General features: G+C 36.7%; 1 pseudogene; it reads left to right on the top strand.

Moving 5' to 3' along the window:
• Positions 1-2,411: 2,411 nt before the first annotated feature.
• LOC132190884 (probable inactive purple acid phosphatase 27) lies at positions 2,412-9,637 on the top strand (annotated as a pseudogene).
• Positions 9,638-19,903: the final 10,266 nt, after the last annotated feature.

Raw genomic sequence — 19,903 nt, forward strand, 5'->3', positions numbered from 1 at the left:
CTAGTGGACAAATTGACATATGTTTGATTCATGAGGTACTTATTACTAGCAATTAATTGGATAGTTATCTTTGTGAGCTGTTACTGATTCTACTGATATTCACATCTAAGGTATCTTTTAATTTGCACGGGCCTCATGGTGTTTTGAGTCATCTGAAATACCTGATTGAGACAAAGGGTTCGGCTGTTATTTGTGTCGCAGAGGGAGCACGGCAGGTGAGTTACGTAAGGAATTCATATTTTCACTTTTGGGTTGAATACTATTAATTGATCAGGTGATTTAAATTGTGCAGTTCTTTTTTGGCTTCATGAAATACTGTGAAAAACTGCCTGTGTTCATTTCATTGCATTGCATAGATCTTATAACTTCTTCATTATATTTTTCCCCAAGATGAAGAGTAAAATTCAGTATGTCATTGTTTTTTTATGCAGAATTTTCTTCAGAAAACTAATGCTAAAGATGCGTCTGGGAACATTGTATTTGGAGATTTCGGTGTCCACATTCAACAAGAGGTTGGTGGTTGTATTTTGACTAATTTCATGTGGTCTTCATCTCTCCATAACTCTTGAGACAAGTTAAGTGGGTTGATAAATAATGAGCTGACTAAAAGTCTAATTTTTAACATCAATTGATATGTGTTGCATGGATAAGAATGGACTGCAGTTTGGCCTTTTAGTTGTCATTTGTTAGAGTTACAAATATGATATATTTTAAGCCTTCAAGATCTTACTCTATTAGTGACTCTTTTTGCTAAGACTAGAACTGACTTTTGATGTTATATATTTGTGTGAATTGTTCTTCACTTGAACTGGAAATCATTAGAAAACCTACTGATGCTGCGATCGATCGCACTCAAAGTGCGATCGATCCCAAAATTTCGAAAACCTACTGATGCTGCGATCGATCGCACTCCAAGTGCAATCGATCCCAAAATTTCAAAAACCTACTGATGCTGCGATCGATCGCACTTGAGTGCGATCGATCCCAAAATTTCGAAAACCTACTGATGCTACGATCGATCGCACTTGGAGTGCAATCGATCGCAAATTTCCGAAACCCTACTGATGCTGCGATTGATCGCACTCAAAGTGAGATCGATCGCAAATTTTCGAAAACCTACTGATGCTGCGACCGATCGCAATCCAAGTGCGATCGATCCCAAAATTTCGAAAACCTACTGATGATACGATCGATCGCACTCCAAGTGCGATCGATCGCTTTTTTTTTTATTTTTTTTTTAGGACCATTAGGGTTGACAAATGTCGACCCTAATCGTCAACTATCAGGCTGATAGTCAATTTTTTTTTAATATTTTGGGACCAAATGTGGACGCTAATGGTCAACTATTAGCGTCGACTAATTCTTTTGTGTACATCATCTTTAGAGTCAAACACATGCATCTTTTAGGGTCGATAAAGTGGACGCTAAAAGTCATCATTAGGGTCGACTCTAAGTGGACGCTGATAGTTAGTTTTTTTTTAATTTTTTAGGACCATTAGCGTCCACTTTTGTGGACGCTAATGGTCAACTATCAGCGTCCACTTTGATTTGGACGCTAATAGTTATTATTATTTTTTTAAAAAAAGGGCCATTAGGGTCCATAAAGTCGACCCTAATGGTTAACTAAAAGTGGACGCTAATGCTTGACTATTAGGGTCGACTTTCGCTTCCGTTTACATCATCTTTAGGGTCCAAACATTGCGACTTTTAGGGGCGATAAAGTGGACGCTAAAAGTGATCATTAGGGTCGACTTTTAAGTGGACCCTGATAATCAGACATTTGATCATTAGGATCGGACTATTAGCGTCGACACCTTTTGGGTCGAAAAGTGGACGCTGTTGGCAACAGCGTCCACTTTAGGATCTTTAGGGGCGACTTTAAGTCGCCCCTAAAGACCTAATTTCTTGTAGTGAGGTCAAATAAGAAGGTTAATAATTTAATTAATTAATAAAATTGACTCTTAATATAACTTGTGAAAAAAAAAAAAAAAAAATACAGAATTGTGGGAAGTTATTGAAAATAACTCAAAATTGGAGGATTAAAAAAAAAAAAAAATTGAAGAAAAGACAAAATGGACAATTAAGCCACCTCAGTAACATCAATCATCAAAGCAACCAACAATGTTATGTCAAGAAACCAAAACTCTCTCTATCTATATCTAGTATGAGTGTATTCTCTCAATAATTATTGGATTCTTAACCACATAATTATCTTCCAACCGTAGAATCTGCTATCACTTGTCATGCCCATAAACTTGTTTTCTCTCCCCCAGACTCGCAAAATTTTCTGTGCTTCCAAACATATTTTATCCTCATAGTTTTCTCATGGAACCTTGCAAATATTCTTCTTGGGTTTTTAGATTCTTCATCATATTACTCGTTTTCTTTCTCAGCTCTTCTCCTTCTTTGTCATGGTCGTCAGCTCGAATTCCAACCTTTCAGATGAAGAATATCTCATGGTTACCGTACGTCAGTAAAGTTTTGTTTCCTTCCAACCGTGATTAGGTCGCCATGATTTCACCTTCTCATTCTAAGTAAGAAATTCATCATTAATTAAAAATAATAATTACTTTCATTTATATATAATATATATGTGTTAGAGTAATATTAATTCTTTTTTCTGATATATGCAGTGTTGAAAATTGTCCATTCAATGCGGTTCTTTATGCACAAACTGATGATCTTAGCACACTTCCTCTACTCTGCCATTATCCTGTCAAGGTAAACACAATACCAATTATTTTCTTTTTTCTTTTTTGAAATCAATACTAATTAATCTAAACATGAAGCAAATTATTTGGTATCTTAATTTGTTTGTTTATTTAAGGTTTATTTTTATGCATTTGGCTTGCCTTAATTAGTGATTAAATAAACGGTGAAAATTATTTTATGTAAAAAAATAATTAGAGTTCTTCCACAATCTTACAATCTTTACTGTTAATTTGAAGTAAACACAAGAAGAATAAGAAGATGACAAAATTCTTGATTCTAGAATTACTCACTAAAGTTATAATTTATTGGTGTCTTTATTTACTGAAATTTGAATAATTTTGATAAATTTATGACTCCCACTTAATTTCCTCCAAATTCTCAAAAATTAAAATTTTGATGAATCTTAATTAATCCTATCAAACTTGAAATTATATTGAGAGCTATAGGTTATAGCGTGGGTCTAGTGAATTATCTATCTTGCAAATCTTCCCTGTATGGTATGTAACTCAATATAGGGTTGTCTTGCATGCAAATTTTATTTATTTTTTATTTTTTACCCTTCCTATTTAAGGGAAGCCGCTCTCTTAGGAATGTGTTCATTTTACACACATAAAGATGTTACAAATCCATCTATAATACTATTTTTTTAGAAGTAAATTTAGTATTAAATCTATAAAACTCAAATTGAGTCTCACATATTTAATGATGATTAGTTTGCCCATCTTCTATACGGAGAACACAAGAGATTGACAAATGACGGAAACAAAACATTTCTTCTACACTATAGTCGGGAGCATATAATAGAGGCATATAATAGCAAAAAGTAGATGAGATGGCCACATTTATAACGTGAATAACACAGTCACGTCAAGAAGCCATAACGTTCACGTAAGACAGAGGGCCTTTGTGGGTGATGGCAATGCCAATGTGGTAACTTACAAGTTTAGCTAATCATGCAGCTTCATGCCTAGTTTTCATTAAGGCATCCTTCGTCACTTCTAAAAGTTTATTCCTTTGTGTCCTTCGGCAAAGGTAATATATATATATATATATATATATGAAAGTGACTATGCTTGTTTCGTCTATGTTAAATATTAGATAAGTAGTGATTTAATATAGTATTGTAGTCACTCTTATTTTAGCTAAATATTCACATGTTAAGCATTACTTATTGAGAGTGAGTTCAAGCCCATGTGAATGGGAGTGTAATAATATTCATGAAATTTTAAGATCATCACTTTTTATCAACTTATTAGAGCTGAAATATCCATCCTCAGTTTGGACGTTTACTTTACAGTTTTTTTTTTTTTTTTTTTTTTTAATAGGAATCATTTAGATATCATTGATAAAAGATCAAGAGCATAAAACTCTTGCATCAGAGAGCATAGAATTCTAAAAACATAACTAAAAGCTATGAAATTACAAAGTCATACATACGATCTATGACATCAACTTCTGCTAACATATATATGTACAACTTAAGTAATGGAATAGATCTGCTTAAAGCAAACTAGATCTAAGACATAGCTAGGTAACCCATATTCCCAAACTTATTTTTCGGCTGTGAGAGATAAACCCCAATACTGATCTAATTCTCCACGACCCAAAGGTCAAGAGACAACTAACGTCCTCGACCCAAAGGGTAGGACAAAAAAAAAATTAAAATCAACAAAAAAAAAAGGAAACAAAATCTAAAAAACAAACAAAATCCCCACCAGAAGCAGCAGTATGAGAAGAGTACAACATCGTATACATTCCTAGGAAAACATGCCTTAGCTAACAAAAATGAGTAAATCTGAGTTTGAAAAACTAGATCTAGATCTACAACAAAACCGCCATAAACGAAAAACAGAACAGACTACAAAGTAGATACCGAGCACTGCTACCAAGAAAAGAAAGAAGGGAGGAACAACTCTTGAGGATTACTTTACAGTTTATCTACAGTTTAACTTGAATTTCAAAGTAATTCTAGAAAGCCTACTTGTATCCTACTAAGAATGATGTGGCTATTAAAATCACCCTTTGATCAAAATTCAATAATAATCAATTACAAGCCCAATGATAATTTTAATAGCCATATCATTCTTAGTATGACACAAGTAAGCCTTCTAGAATTACTCTAAATTTCACTCTAAAAATTCATATAGTTTATAGTTTAATAGATTAGATCGAAGGATCAAAAACCTTGTTTGATCTATTAGTCTCTTCTTACATACTTTTAAAGATACAGAAGGAAAACTATCTATTCTCCTTGTATTCCTCTCGGACATACAACACACCCATGGGAAACAAAGACAAAGAGGGTTATTAAATAATCGGGAAAAATTGAATGATCCAACATGTAAATGATAACATTCAATAGCGGAATCCAGCCTTCAATTTTCAATTGAATCATAAAAATCCCCAAATTTGGCCTCTTGAAACATTAACCTAATCCAATTACCTCAAATTGACATCATATTATGAAATAACACATCAGAAAACATGCCTCTATGCAATCAATTGGCTATGGCCGGGTTGGTCGGATTTCAGCTGGTTTTGGTTGAAATTCGACTCTTCTCGCCACGCGACGGACGTTTAAAGGCTGGTTCGGTTCTCAAGCAAAAGGAGGCTGGCCAACCTACTGGTAGCCCTGGCTCAACCTTAATCTGGCTGGATATCTGAGTTTCAGTCAAAAAGAAACTGAAACTCCCTTACTCCGGTGATGGCGAAGGAGATGCCAGCTGGTGGTGGTGACGTGGCAAGTACCTTCAACGGTAGGTCTCTCCTGCATTTGACCGTTACTATTTGGAGAGAAAGGAACTCTAGACTGGTAATGGGTGGAATTGTTGGTTAACTCGTACATTGAGTACTATTTGCTTTGGCCTGTGTTCTTTTTCTGTGCCTTCTACGGTAACTACTTGTTTGTATTGTTCCTTTGGTTTTCTTCTTATTATATTATTTGTTTTTCATAGAAAGTAATGATTTAGATGAACCCATCAGGACATTATTTGATATTCCCAGTTCCATATTTGTTTATAAAGAGTGTAAAGAATTTTGAAATCATGGATTAATCTTATAAATGTATAGATAGAGTCAGTATATTGAATCCTAACACAATTACATATACATGTTTGTATTTAAAATTTGCAGGCAATGTACATGAGTAATGATCTAGGCTATCTTCGTTGCAAGAAGAAGCAACGCAAGAAATATAGCAAAGGTAAATGTATAGTGCCCACTTGCAGTGGCATGCTAACATTTCATGTTATTAACATCAGAACAGACATCGAGTTTGTGTATTTTGGTGGGGGATTCAAGACCCCTTGCGTTTTCAGTAGGTCGGGCCCTATCAATTTTACCAATCCAAATCAGTCGTTATATGGACATATCTCAAGTGTAGATTCAACTGGAAAATCGGTGAGTGGCCACATTTTCACAATTACCAATTGATATATGAACTGTGAAAACGCATAGAGAACAAATAATTTTAGTGATTTTTATCATGGTGGATTAACTGTCTTAAGAGTGATCATCTTGCAAACTTGAGTTTGAGGCATAAGAACAACTTCTTTAACAAAATTGAAAAATTGTCAAATTCTAAGCCAAGCAAAGGTGCATTTGTTGCCACTGATTTTATGGGCATCATGCAGCTGGTTTAATCTATTAGGAAACCATGTGAAGCATTATTCTAATTTGATGATTTGTGATGCAGATGAGATTAACATGGGTTAGTGGCAATATGGAACCTCAACAAGTACAATATGGGAATGGAAAAACTCTGACATCAGAAGTTACTAAATTTTCACAAGATAATATGTGTAGTGAGTTCTGCCAACATACTTTTGTTTTCTCCTTTGGTCCCAAACATAAGGATTTAAAACCCCACGTCCTATTCTCTGCACCTTATATATTAAAATCTCACCAAGGTAATATAAAACAGAAATTCAAAAGGTAACATTATAATTCTTGCTACTATAGCTAGCAATCATTTCCAGCTCAAAATAGCGTATGTTGTGCATAGCTAATTTTGAAAGTTAACCATAATGTTGGTCAATTTTGTATATATACACTACTTTTTGTTAGAGCCCTTCTTTTTGGACAACCTTTGTTATTTATTTATTTATTTATTTATTTTTGTGAACATCATGTGAAAAAGGGGGCAATTATAACATATGGCAACCAATGCAACATATTTTAGTAAAGTTCAAACCTGAAATTACGTAGATATAGGTAACCATATATATATATATATATATATATATATATATGGATATACCCTTCTCCTTCCTCTATCTCCTACTTAGATTTTGCCCTATGTTCTGAAATTGACAGGTTTAGCTTTACCAAGTCCAGCAAAGAACTTTGGGTGGCATGACCCAGGATACATTCATTCTGCGGTAATGACAGGACTTGAACCTTCAAGCACCTTCTCCTACAGATACGGAAGGTTTTAGCAACTTTCTTTATAACAACTACTCATAGTTTCAGAAAGGAAAAATGCTATTCTTACTCCAAATTCATTAATGCTACTCCATCACGTAGTTATTGACCATTTTTGCCATATGTATGTGTGTGCGCTTGTATCTGTGTAGCGGCTATTTTTTTTTAATTTCAAAAAATACTGTAGTGAGTCAGCTGGTTGGAGTGAACAAATCCAATTTCGAACTCCACTTGCGGGAGGATCAGATGAGCTCAAGTTTTTAGCATTTGGCGATATGGGAAAGGCTCCCTATGATGTTTCTGCCGAGCACTACATTCAGGTAGGATGCATTTTCTGTTGCAAATAGTAAGACCGGAAATTTTGTTTTGACAAAACCTTCAAGGTTTTCTTCTTTAAGCACATTCCAATGAATTAGCAAAGTTTATAACTAGCGAAAATGAAGAGATCTCGCATTAATAACATGATCATAATTGTGCATTATGGTGATTCCAGTCTTTTACTTCTAACTTGAATTTCAAAAATGAAAATTGATACTTCTAGAATCACAACTAAACTGATACTATGAAAGCAGCTCATGTAATAACCCTTTCTTTTTTTCTTTTTTCTTTTTTTTGTGATACATAGCTGGGGTCCCTCTCAGTGATTGAAGCCATTGCCAATAAAGTAGATTCTAACAAGGCAGACTCAATCTTCCACATTGGAGATATAAGCTATGCCACTGGCTTTTTAGTTGAATGGGATTTTTTCCTTCAGCAAATAAGCCATGTAGCATCACTAGTTTCTTACATGACTGCAATTGGAAACCATGAGCGGTACCTTTCCCATGTGCATACTTAATAAGTGTTGTTATTGTCATTCCAGATAAAAGTACATTCCCAAGTAATCAGCTTTGGAATTTGAATTATATTCATTCCTTCTTGGGGTAACTATGGTTGACTTGCACATGGGGATTGCTGTTATATCTGCATTTTTTTTTTTTCTTTCAAGGATTACATAGAGTTGGGATCAATGTATATAACTCCTGATTCAGGAGGACAATGTGGAGTACCTTATGAAACTTACTTTCCCATGCCAACCCCAGCAAAGGATAAGCCATGGTATTCCATAGAACAAGCCAGTGTTCACTTCACAGTGATTTCTATTGAGCATGATTGGTCACAAAATTCTGAGCAGGTTAGAATCAAGCGCTTTATATCCTTTATGTTTATCTCCTAATCTAATCAGATATCACCTTCTTTCAAATATATGCAAATCCATCAGTATGAGTGGATGAAAAAGGACGTGGCTTCCGTTGATCGATCAAAAACTCCTTGGTTAATTTTCATGGGGTATGTGAATCTTACATATATTTTCATTGTTCTTCAAATTAATGTTGGCGATCTTGAAGATGTAATTCGGGTGTTCATGTGTGTTTGTGGATGTATGTGTGATGCAAATCACAGGTCCCCAGGAAGTGAGATCATGCGCACGTGTACCTGCGATCGAGCGCACTTCCAGACAATTGCGCACCAAGTCACCTGGTTGGGCGATCGATCGCCCTTGTATCTGCGATCGATCGCACACAGAGCTGCTTATGTTATATTATGCATTTTAAATTAGGTTAAGCCGTCTTTATTTCCTTGTTTTAGTAGGATTAGGGTTTTGGGAGTCAATATTTTGTTATTTTATTAGGTTTAGGGTTTTGGGGGTATTTATGTCATATTTTATATGCTTTAGGGTTTTAGGCTATAAATATATGCTTATAGCCTCCAGAGAAAACAGTTTATGATTATTATTTGGTTTTCTCAATAAGAATACTCAGAGTTGAGTTTCTTCATTACTTTTCCTTAAATTCATAGATAGCATCTATTGATTTGAGAAGGTTTCTTTGATTCTTGTGATAGTCTCACAATCTTAGAAATATTTATCCATTCTACTTGCTGTTTTCTTGTTCACTACAATCCTATGCTGCATCAATTGGTATCCAAGCTCAGTTACTTTCCATGAATGGGGAGGAGCAACCGCTTTGCAGACATGAACGAGGTGTATGTGCGAATAGAGACAACACGTAAGGAGCAACCGGCGATTCGTTTGAGGCACATGAATGGTGGGCCGAACAATTGTCGTTGCCAACCAAGACTGCGAGTCGCGGACGCGTAAGGCAAATCTACCACTGAACATTGGCAACACACGGAGGATCGATTCAGGGCTATGAGGGATCAAATTGAAGACCTCACTACCCAATTATCCAACTTGTGTGGTCAACATGGGAACAGATCTAGAAACCCGGAGCGCCGAATGCACGGACGTTAGCACCTTGCGCAAGCTCATGCCAATCGGCAAGTAAGTAGATTCGAACTCAAAATTTCGAAATTCGACGGGGATCTAGAACCCGACGAATTTTTGGATTGGGTGTTGGCTATTAAAGAGATTTTTGAATTCAACAGGGTGCCCGATGAACACATGTCTCTTTGGTGGTACATACATTCTAGGAAAGAGTTGGTGCGTGGTGGCAACAACTGAAGAAAACTAGGAAGTGAGAAGGCAAATTGAAGATCAATAGTGTAACATCCCCAGCCCATTAAGGCTGAGTTTGCCACTTTTCTTCTTTTACAACAAAAGTTTTTGCAAAGATCTATAAGGTCTATCAGAGTACTTGATTTGAAAGGATACAATCAATGTATAAAACATTCTTCAAGAGATTTTATTACAAACGAAATTAGGAAATATTAAACTTTAGTTGCGAAATATCATATTATTACAATAACTGATATGAAAAGACTTTGAAAGTTAATAATTATTCCCGGTCCCATTTCGGCCTTCTATTCCAGTGTCCTTTCTACCTGAAAACAAGAAATAAAACTGAATGAGGCCAAAGGGGTCCAGCAAGTAAAATCCACAACCATAGATAGTTTTACTCCTTGTTCTCAGTTTTAAAAATCGTTTTCACAAATAAATATACATCCAGCCATAATAATACATGTATGTACGGTTGCATCTCCTGTAGCATATATATACTATTACATCTAGTAATAGATCATCGTCATAAATCATCTTTATAAATCATCATTGTAAATCATCATTATAAATCATCATTGTAAATCATCATAACATATCATCGTTGAAATTATATTATCATTTTCTCATATTAGGGCCCATGTACACTGTTACCCCTGTGTACGAGGGTTGCAGGTCCTTGTGACCATGGCACTGAACTGTGGCCTCAGCCATGCCCGACCGTCAATTAACTCTTTCTTGGTGCACTCAACGGTCATGTTGATGGAATACCACCTTCTTGCATAGCCTCCGTCAGTGGTTTCGCCTCCATCAGAGTATTAGTACCGAACTCCCCTCATCCTTACTTATCTTGGGGCCAAAAATAATCTCCTCCATACATGTGCCCTCATTTCATAAACATTTAACTCATTTCTTGTACTTTTTTTTGTGCTTCTTTTGATGCATCTTAGGGCAACATGTAGGAGGGTTTATCATCATTCTTCTTTCTTATAATCATCATCATTTCTCAACTTTCTTTTTTTTTCAAAATGGAAACTTTTCCAAATACAAACTCGTTGTGCTTAGAAAGCGTTTAAAGAAATAGAAACTTTCTAAATAATTCTTTTAGAAATCCTTCATGCATGCAACATATCTCTATGATAGGTAAATAAAATAATCATCTACAGTTTAATACAAGAATGAATAAATAGCAAGGCATGAAGTAATTTTAGAAGGGGTAGTGAATTTACTTACTTCTAGACTGAAGCTAAAAAGTGGTTTGAATGATCTAGTTGCTCCAATTTGACTAACATCACTAGTATATCTTTTGAAACTAATTTCTCAAGTCCGTTCTCTCTCGTGTTCTTTCTTTCTTGCAACGCTTTGTCTCGCCCTTTCTCTCTCTGTTTTGTGTAAACACTTTCAGAAAGAAGAAAGACCGAGTAGAAAACGGAAGAAGGAAGAATATGTGGAAGAGAATGGAGAGGAGTGGTGAAATTTGTGAAGAAGAAGAACTCTATTTATAGGAAAAAAAAATCAAATACTATTCTACCTTTCATTTACAATTCTAGCCTCATTTTACTATTACATCTACCAACACTATTATATCTACATTTATTCATCTACAATTATTCATCTACAATTCTACCCTCATTTTACTATTCCATCTACCAACACTATTATACATATATTTATCCATCTACAATTCTACCCTCATTTTACTATTTCATCTACCGACACTATTATACCTACATTTATCCATCTACAATTCTACCCTCCTTCTACCAATACTACCCTCCTTCTACATTTATTCATCTACAATTCTACCCTCATTTTACTATTCCATCTACCAATACTACTATACCTACATTTATCCATCTACAATTTTACCCTCGTTTTACTATTTCATCTACCAACACTATTATACCTACATTTATCCATTTACAATTCTACCCTCCTTCTACCAATACTACCCTCCTTCTACATTTATTCATCTACAATTCTACCCTCATTTTACTATTCCATCTACCAACACTACTATACCTACATTTATCCATCTACAATTCTACCCTCATTTTACTATTTCATCTACCAACACTATTATACCTACCTTTATCCATATACAATTCTACCCTCCTTTTACCAATACTATTATATCAACGGAAGATATTAGATCCAGCTTCCCTTGAAATCAAGAACACACAATCGCAGCATGTCTTCCAAATTTTGAATTGTTCGTTCCGTCTGCCCATCGGTTTGAGGGTGAAATGCTGTGCTGAAAGTTAGCCTTGTACCCATTGCCTCTTGTAAACTCCATCAAAATCTTAAGGTAAATCTTGGATCTCGATCCGACACAATGGATACGGGAACTCCATGTAGTCGTACGATCTCCTTGACATAGAGTTTTGTGAGCCGATCCATACTGTAATTCATCTTGATAGGTAGAAAGTGTGCAGTTTTAGTTAACCGATCAACAATGGCCCAAATCGCATCTTGACCACTTTGAGCCTTGGAAAAACCAGACACAAAGTCCATCGAAATACGTTCCCATTTCCATTCTAGAATAGGAAGAGGTTGTAAAGGCTCTACAGGTCTTTGATGTTCTGCCTTAACTTGTTGACACGTTAGGCATCGCTCCACGTATTGCGCGATATCCTTCTTCATTCTATTCCACCAATAGCTTTTGCGTAAGTCTTGATACATCTTCGTGCTTCCCGGTTGGACTGTATATAAGGATTGATGGGCTTCTGACAAGATGACCTTCTTCAATTCTGCATTATTGGGAACGCACACTCGGTCACGAAATCTTAACACTCCATCCTTGGAGATCTGGAAATTTGGTTGTAGCCCCTTCTCCACTCCTTCACGAATTATAGTTGACTCGCTGTCTAAAAGCTGTACTATCTTGATTTGTTCCAATAAGGTTGACTTCAGGGTTAGGCTGCTCATGCAAGATTGAATTATCTCTATCCCTGCTTTGTCCAGGTCAAGGAGTAACTTCTGATGCATCGTGAACATGGCCGATAATGTTCCCTCCGTGGTTCTTTTGCTGAGAGCGTCAGCGACTACATTCGCCTTTCCAGGGTTGCAGTTGATCTTACAGTCGTAGTTGTTTAGTAGTTCCAACCAACACCTTTGTCGCATATTGAGAGCTCCTTTTGGGTGAAGAAATACTTCAGGCTCTTGTGATTTGTGAAGATTTCGCAATGCTCTCCGTACAGGTAATGTCACCATATCTTTAAAGCAAAGACTACTGCGGCTAGCTCGAGATCATGAGTTGGGTAATTGCGTTCATAAGTCTTCAACTGTCTTGAGGCGTAAGCGATAACCTTCCCTTGTTGCATCAACACGCAACCTAAGACTTTAAGAGAGGCATCACTATAAATCACAAATCCGCCAGTCCCTGATGGAAGAGTGAGAACTGGTGCGGTGACTAGCCGTCGTTTCAGCTCTTGGAAACTTCGCTTGCAATCCTCCGTCCATTGAAATTTTTCATTCTTCCTTGTTAATCTAGTTAACGGTGCCGCCAGCTTAGAAAATCCTTCTACAAACTTCCTGTAGTAGCTAGCAAGTCCTAAGAAACTTCGTACTTCATGGGCATTTGACGGCTGTACCCAATTGACTATCACCTTCACTTTACTTGGATCCACTGCTATTCCATCCTTGGTGACAACGTGTCCCAAGAAAGTCACATTGTCTAACCAAAATTCACACTTTTTAAACTTCGCATAAAGTTGTTGCTTCCTCAAAATGTCCAACACCATTCGCAAGTGCTCTTCGTGTTCCTCCCTAGTCTTTGAATAAACTAAGATGTCGTCGATAAATACTACCACACATCGGTCAACAAGTTCTTGAAATACTCGATTCATCATGTCCATAAATGCAACTGGAGCGTTAGTTAAACCGAAAGACATTACTAAGAATTCGTAATGTCCGTACCTTGTCCGAAACGTTGACTTTTGTACGTCCTCCTCCCAAATTTTGAGTTGATGATAACCGGAACGAAGGTCAATCTTAGAGAATACTTGCGACCCTTGGAGTTGATCAAAGAGATCATCAATCCTTGGGAGGGGATATTTATTCTTGATTGTAACCTTATTCAATTCCCTATAGTCAATACATAATCTCATAGATCCATCCTTCTTTTTCACAAATAGAACAGGTGCTCCCCACGGTGATACACTCGGATGAATAAAACCTTTGTCGAGTAGTTCCTGTAGTTGATCCTTGAGCTCCGCAAGTTCTCGTGGTGCCATCTGATAAGGAGCCATGGATATGGGTGTGGTGCCTAGTAGTAGGTCTATAGTGAATTCGATTTCCCTATTGGGAGGTATTCCCGGCAATTCATCCGGGAAAACGTCTGTAAATTCCCGTACAATGGGTATCGCTTCGATTTTTGTTAATGCTTTCTCCTCTGTCACGCATGTCAAAAATCCTAAACAGCCTTTCCTGATTAATCGAGTTACATGCAGACGGATATTAACTTAGGCGTGTTGATAGTTCGATCTCCATAAAATTTGAACTCTTCATTTCCTAGCGGTCTAAATATTACCTCCTTGTGGAAACAATCCACGCACGCATGGTACATGGATAGCCAATCCATTCCAAAGATCACATCAAACCAGCTCATCTCGAATATTACAAGATTTGCTGGCATGACGTGACCTTTAATCGACACCGGACAATGTCTAACTACCAAGGTATATACAACTGTCTTTCCTACTGGGGTAGCCACTGATAGGCTTACATCTAATGATTCTAGCTTTAGGTTACTTGTTTTAGCAAAGGAGTATGACACAAATGAGTGCGTTGCTCCAGGATCAAAACGAACGGAAGTTATACCATTAGAAATAGGGAGGGTACCTGCCACCACTTCATTGGACGCTGATGCATCACCAAGCGTTAGAGCATAAACCCGAGCGGTTGCATGGTTCTTCTGTTCCTCAAGGTGTTTCTGACTGCTTAGGTTGTTGGGAGGGGCCTTGCAATCTCTTAGGATATGTCCAGGTTTATGGCATCTGTAACATACCGGCTGCCCAAACAGATAGTACCCAGCATGAAGCTTTCTACATTTCTGACATGATGCACGGTGACCACCATTTCCTTGTTGACGAGGTTGTTGTGGTGTAAAATTTCTTTGTGGGATTTGGTGAAATCTCTTCTTACTGGGTTGCTCTTCTGAGTGGTTCCAATGTGGGACATTTCTCTTCCTCTAGTGGGAATACCCCAAATTTGCATTCTGGTTGGAATACCCTGAATTTGCATTCTGGGTCTGCTCGATTATCGCAGCTTTGTTGACGAGGTCTAATAAGTTTACAATCTGGAATCCTACCACAAGGTTCATAATGGATGATTACAGTCCTCTTTCAAACTTCCTTGCGTCTAGCTCTCCTGTCGACACGAGATAAGGGGCAAATCGTGATAGTTCGATGAATTTGGCAGCATATTGCTCTACCATCATTGACCCTTGAACTAGGTCCATAAATTCCTGGGCCCTGGCTTGTCGAATTGTCTGAGGAAAGAATCGTTCATAAAATGCTTTCTTGAATTCTTCCCAGGGAATGGGATCCTCTTCCTTTATTCCTAACCGGCTTCGTACTTGTCCCTCCTTGGTTTCCCACCACCGATTTGCTTGATCACTTAAGATGTAAGTAGCATACTTAACCATCTTATTATCAGCGCAGTCCATCACCTTTAGCAGCCTTTCAGTTTATAGAAACTAGTTTTCTGCAACTTCTGCACCCGCATTTCCTTCAAAGGTAGGGGGTTGCTACCGATGAAACCTTTCGAACGTGCAACCTTGTTTGCCTTCGCTAGTGGATCCTTTCCCGCGTTGTGCCTCGTCTAGCAGGTTCACGAGAGTAGTTGCCAACGTTGTTATAGGGCTTAACTCATGGTTGATGATAGCGTTTTCTCCATTTCCGGAGTCGTTGAACTCAGTGTTGCTATCTTGGTTATTGTGAGTCGAGGACGTCATTTCTTCATAATCGATAATATAACAACCATTAAACAATTTAGACAAGAATCTTGTATTATCTAGTAGTGAATACAATGACTGACTCTACTTGGCCGGAATGTGGCTTCCCATTAACCCAATTTTTTTTTTTAAAAAAAAAAAAAGTCTTCCAGAACCTTATAATCTTTGCTTTGATACCAAAATTGTAACATCCCCAGCTCGTTAAGGCTGAATTTGCCACTTTTCTTCTTTTACAACAAAAATTTTCGCAAAGATCTATAAGGTCTATCAGAGTACTTGATTTTAAAGGATACGATCAATGTATAAAATATTCTTCAAGAGATTTTATTACAAGCGAAATTAGGAAACATTAAACTTTAGTTGCGGAATATCATATTTTACAATAACTGATATGAAAAGACTTTAAAAGTTAATAATTATTTCTGCCCCCATTCCGACCTCTTATTCCAGCGTCCTTTCTACCTGAAAACAAGAAATCAAACTGAATGAAGCCAAAGGGGCCCAGCAAGTAAAATCCACAACCATAGATAGTTTTACTTATTGTTCTCAGTTTTAAAAATCGTTTCACAAATAAATATACATCCAGCCATAATAATACATGTATGTACGGTTCTCCCGTAGCATATACATACTATTACATCTAATAATAGATCATCGTCATAAATCATCATCATAATCCATCATTATAAATCATCATTGTAAATCATCATAGTATATCATCGTTGAAATTATATTATCATTTTCTCATATTAGGGCCCATGTACACTGTTACCCCTGTGTACGAGGGTTGCGGGTTCTTGTGACCATGACACTGAACTGTGGCCTTAGCCATGCCCAACCATCAATTAACTCTTTCTTGGTGCACTCAACGGTCATGTTGATGGAATACCACCTTCTTGCATAGCCTCCTTTAGTGGTTTCGCCTCCATCCGAGTATCAGTACCGAACTCCTCTCATCCTTACTTATCTGGGGGCCAAAAATACTCTCCTTCATACATGTGTCCTCATTTCATAAACATTTAACTCATTTCTTATACTTTTTTTGTACTTCTTTTGATGCATCTTAGGGCAACATGTAGGAGGGTTTATCATCATTCTTCTTTCTTATAATCATCATCATTTCTCAACTTTCTTTTTTTTTTTCAAAAATGGAAACTTTTCCAAATATAAACTCGTTGTGCTTAGAAAGCATTTAAAGAAATAGAAACTTTCTAAATAATTCATTTAGAAATTCTTCATGCATGCAACATATCTCCATGACAGGTAAATAAAATAATCATTTACACTTTAATACAAGAATGAATAAATAGCATGACATGAAGTAATTTTAGAAGGGGTAGTGAATTTACTTACTTCTAGATTGAAGCTAAAAAGTGGTCTGAAGGATCTAGTTGCTCCAATCTGACTAACACCACTAATATATCTTTTGAAACTAATTTCTCAAGTCTGTTCTCTCTCGTGTTCTTTCTTTCTTGCAACGCTTTGTTTCGCCCTTTCTCTCTTTGTTTTGTGTAAACACTTTCAGAAAGAAGAAATACCGAGTAGAAAATGGAAGAAGGAAGAATATGTGGAAGAGAAGGGAGAGGAGTGGTGAAATTTGTGAAAGGGAAGATCTCTATTTATAGGAAAAAAATCAAATACTATTCTACCTTCCATTTACAATTCTACCCTCATTTTACTATTCCATCTACTAACACTATTATACCTACATTTATCCATCTACAATTCTACCCTCATTTTACTATTTCATCTATCAACACTATTATACCTATCTTTATCCATCTACAATTCCACCCTCCTTCTACCAATACTATTATACCTACCATTGACTATTCTACCTTCCCTTACTATTTTACCTACCAATACAATTCTTCTTACCATTTACTATCCTATTATTTCATCAATTACCATTATCTAATTATCACTCTCTGTAACATCATAAATTTCCCAAAAATCATTGGCTAAAATTGATATTAAAATAACATCATCATCAAAATAATCTATTTAAATAACTTGGAAAATTCTGGGGCGCTACAAATAGTTGGGAAAAATTATTGAAATATATGCGGATCGCTTTCTTGCCCTATAGTTACACCATGGGCCATAAGTCAAAAAATTGGAAACAAGGGTCTATGGCTGTGACAAAGAAAATAGAAAATTCCTACAAAAAATGTGTTTAGGGAAACACGGAATGAGGCGAAGAGTCCACGACACGCCAATTGGACCCTTACTTGCCAACCACAAATCCATAAACTGAATCCATATTCTGTGGAGGAGGAAAAAGAATTTATGGATGAAGAGTTTCAGGAGTCCGAATTTATTGATGAAGAGTTCAGACATTAAGATGTTGAAGATCCTTCGCAAGGATTCGTGGATTGGGATTCCCCACCAACCTATGATGAGGAGCCCAAAGAAGATGATTCATGGGAAGAGGAAAGACCCACAGAGGAGCACAAAGAAGATGGGTTTTTTCCAATGTTTGAAGGTCTCTATTCCGAAGAAGATGACTCATGGGAAGAGGAAAGACCAACAGAGGAGCACGAAGAAGATGAGTTTTTTCTCATGTTTGGCGGCCTCTATTCCGAAGAAAATGACCCATTGGGAGATGAAGAACCCACCGATGATGTTGGCGATTATGAAGAATTGATGAAGACCTTTCAGGTGACATGTCTAATTTTAATGGTGAAGAGGTTGATTATGTTGATTTCCTTGGTGTTGAAGATATTTTAAATTCTCCTAACGAAGATGATGGTGAGTTTTATGCGGAAGAAAAAAATTATATGTTCACAAGGGAAACAATGGTTGACCCATTCTTGAGTATCTTCATGGCACATGGAAGGGAGAAGGAACGAACAAAGAACAAATCTGAAGTATTGCCAAATGGTGTATGGGGCTTTCATGACAACCATCAAGGTATTTCGATGATGAGAAGCGTCACGTTTATTTTGGGGTGTTGCCTTTTCTAGATCTTGAGGAAAAGCGAGTGGAATGAGTTGACTGGACATCCGAAGGACCATGGAAAGAACCTGTCGAATTCGAGGGCGAATTCTCTCCAACAAAGGAAGAATGATGCAGATCGTAGGTCCCCTGTAAGTGCGATCGAGCGCACGTGTACCTGTGATTGAGCGCACTTCCAGACAATTGCGCACCAAGGCCCTGGTTGTGCAATCGATCGCCCTTGTACCTGCGATCGATCGCACACGGAGCTGCTTATGTTATATTCTGCATTTTAAATTAGGTTAAGCAGTCTTTATTTCCTTGTTTTAGTAGGATTAGGGTTTTGGGAGTCAATATTTCATTATTAGGTTTAGAGTTTTGGGGGTATTTATGTCATATTTTATTAGGTTTAGGGTTTTAGGCTATAAATATATGCTTATAGCCTCCAGAGAAAACAGTTTATGATTATTATTTGGTTTGTTCAATAAGAATACTCAGAGTTGAGTTTCTTCATTACTTTTCCTTAAATTCATAGATAGCATCTATTGATTTGAGAAGGTTTCTTTGATTCTTGTGATAGTCTCACAATCTTAGAAATATTTATCCCTTCTACTTGCTGTTTTCTTGTTCACTACAATCTTATGCTGTATCAATGTCGCATGTGCATGTTTATGGTAGTAAAGTCCTTTTAGAGAACTAAATTTGTTGGCCTTACATATCATTTCAGCATATGGTGTGTTATTTGCCATGGAAATGGGGCATATATAAATTTTCCATCCAATAGAAATATAATGTTTTAATGTAAAAACGAAGGAATTTAAATTGTTACCACGAATGATTTCCTGTCTAACTCCACCACATAATGTTATATTATTAAGGGTTGCATTGAGTGTTCACGTTAAAAGGTGAAGAATTTTGATTTGGTTAATGTCATGGTTAGTTTGGTTTCGTAGCCTTTTTGACTCGAGTTAGTAAGTCCTTAGGAGTGTTTTACACCTAATGCCCTAAAACCATCTAGTTTGGGAGTCATTGACCTAACACTCGCTACATGGGTCAATTAGAAAGCTTAAGGGAACCAAACATTGCACAACCTAACTAAAAAAAAAAAAGGGAGAAAGAAAAAGAAAAGTTATGCCATAATTATTCATTCTAATGAGGATTTCAGTGAACTTTGAGATATTTATTTTACATTTATAACCTTTTTTTTAAAACGTACCATACTCATTCATTGATAAAAGTCGCGAGCCTAAAGCTCTTACAAACAGAGCAAAAAGCTCTAAAGTAAATCATAGCCGAAGCTAAAGATACAGTCATCAACAACAGACCAAATCAACCATAACACAACATCCGCTAACCTATGACTAATCATCAGGTTTAAA

The sequence above is a fragment of the Corylus avellana genome, chromosome ca8 (genome assembly GCF_901000735.1).
Source record: "Corylus avellana chromosome ca8, CavTom2PMs-1.0".
NCBI lineage: Eukaryota > Viridiplantae > Streptophyta > Magnoliopsida > Fagales > Betulaceae > Corylus > Corylus avellana.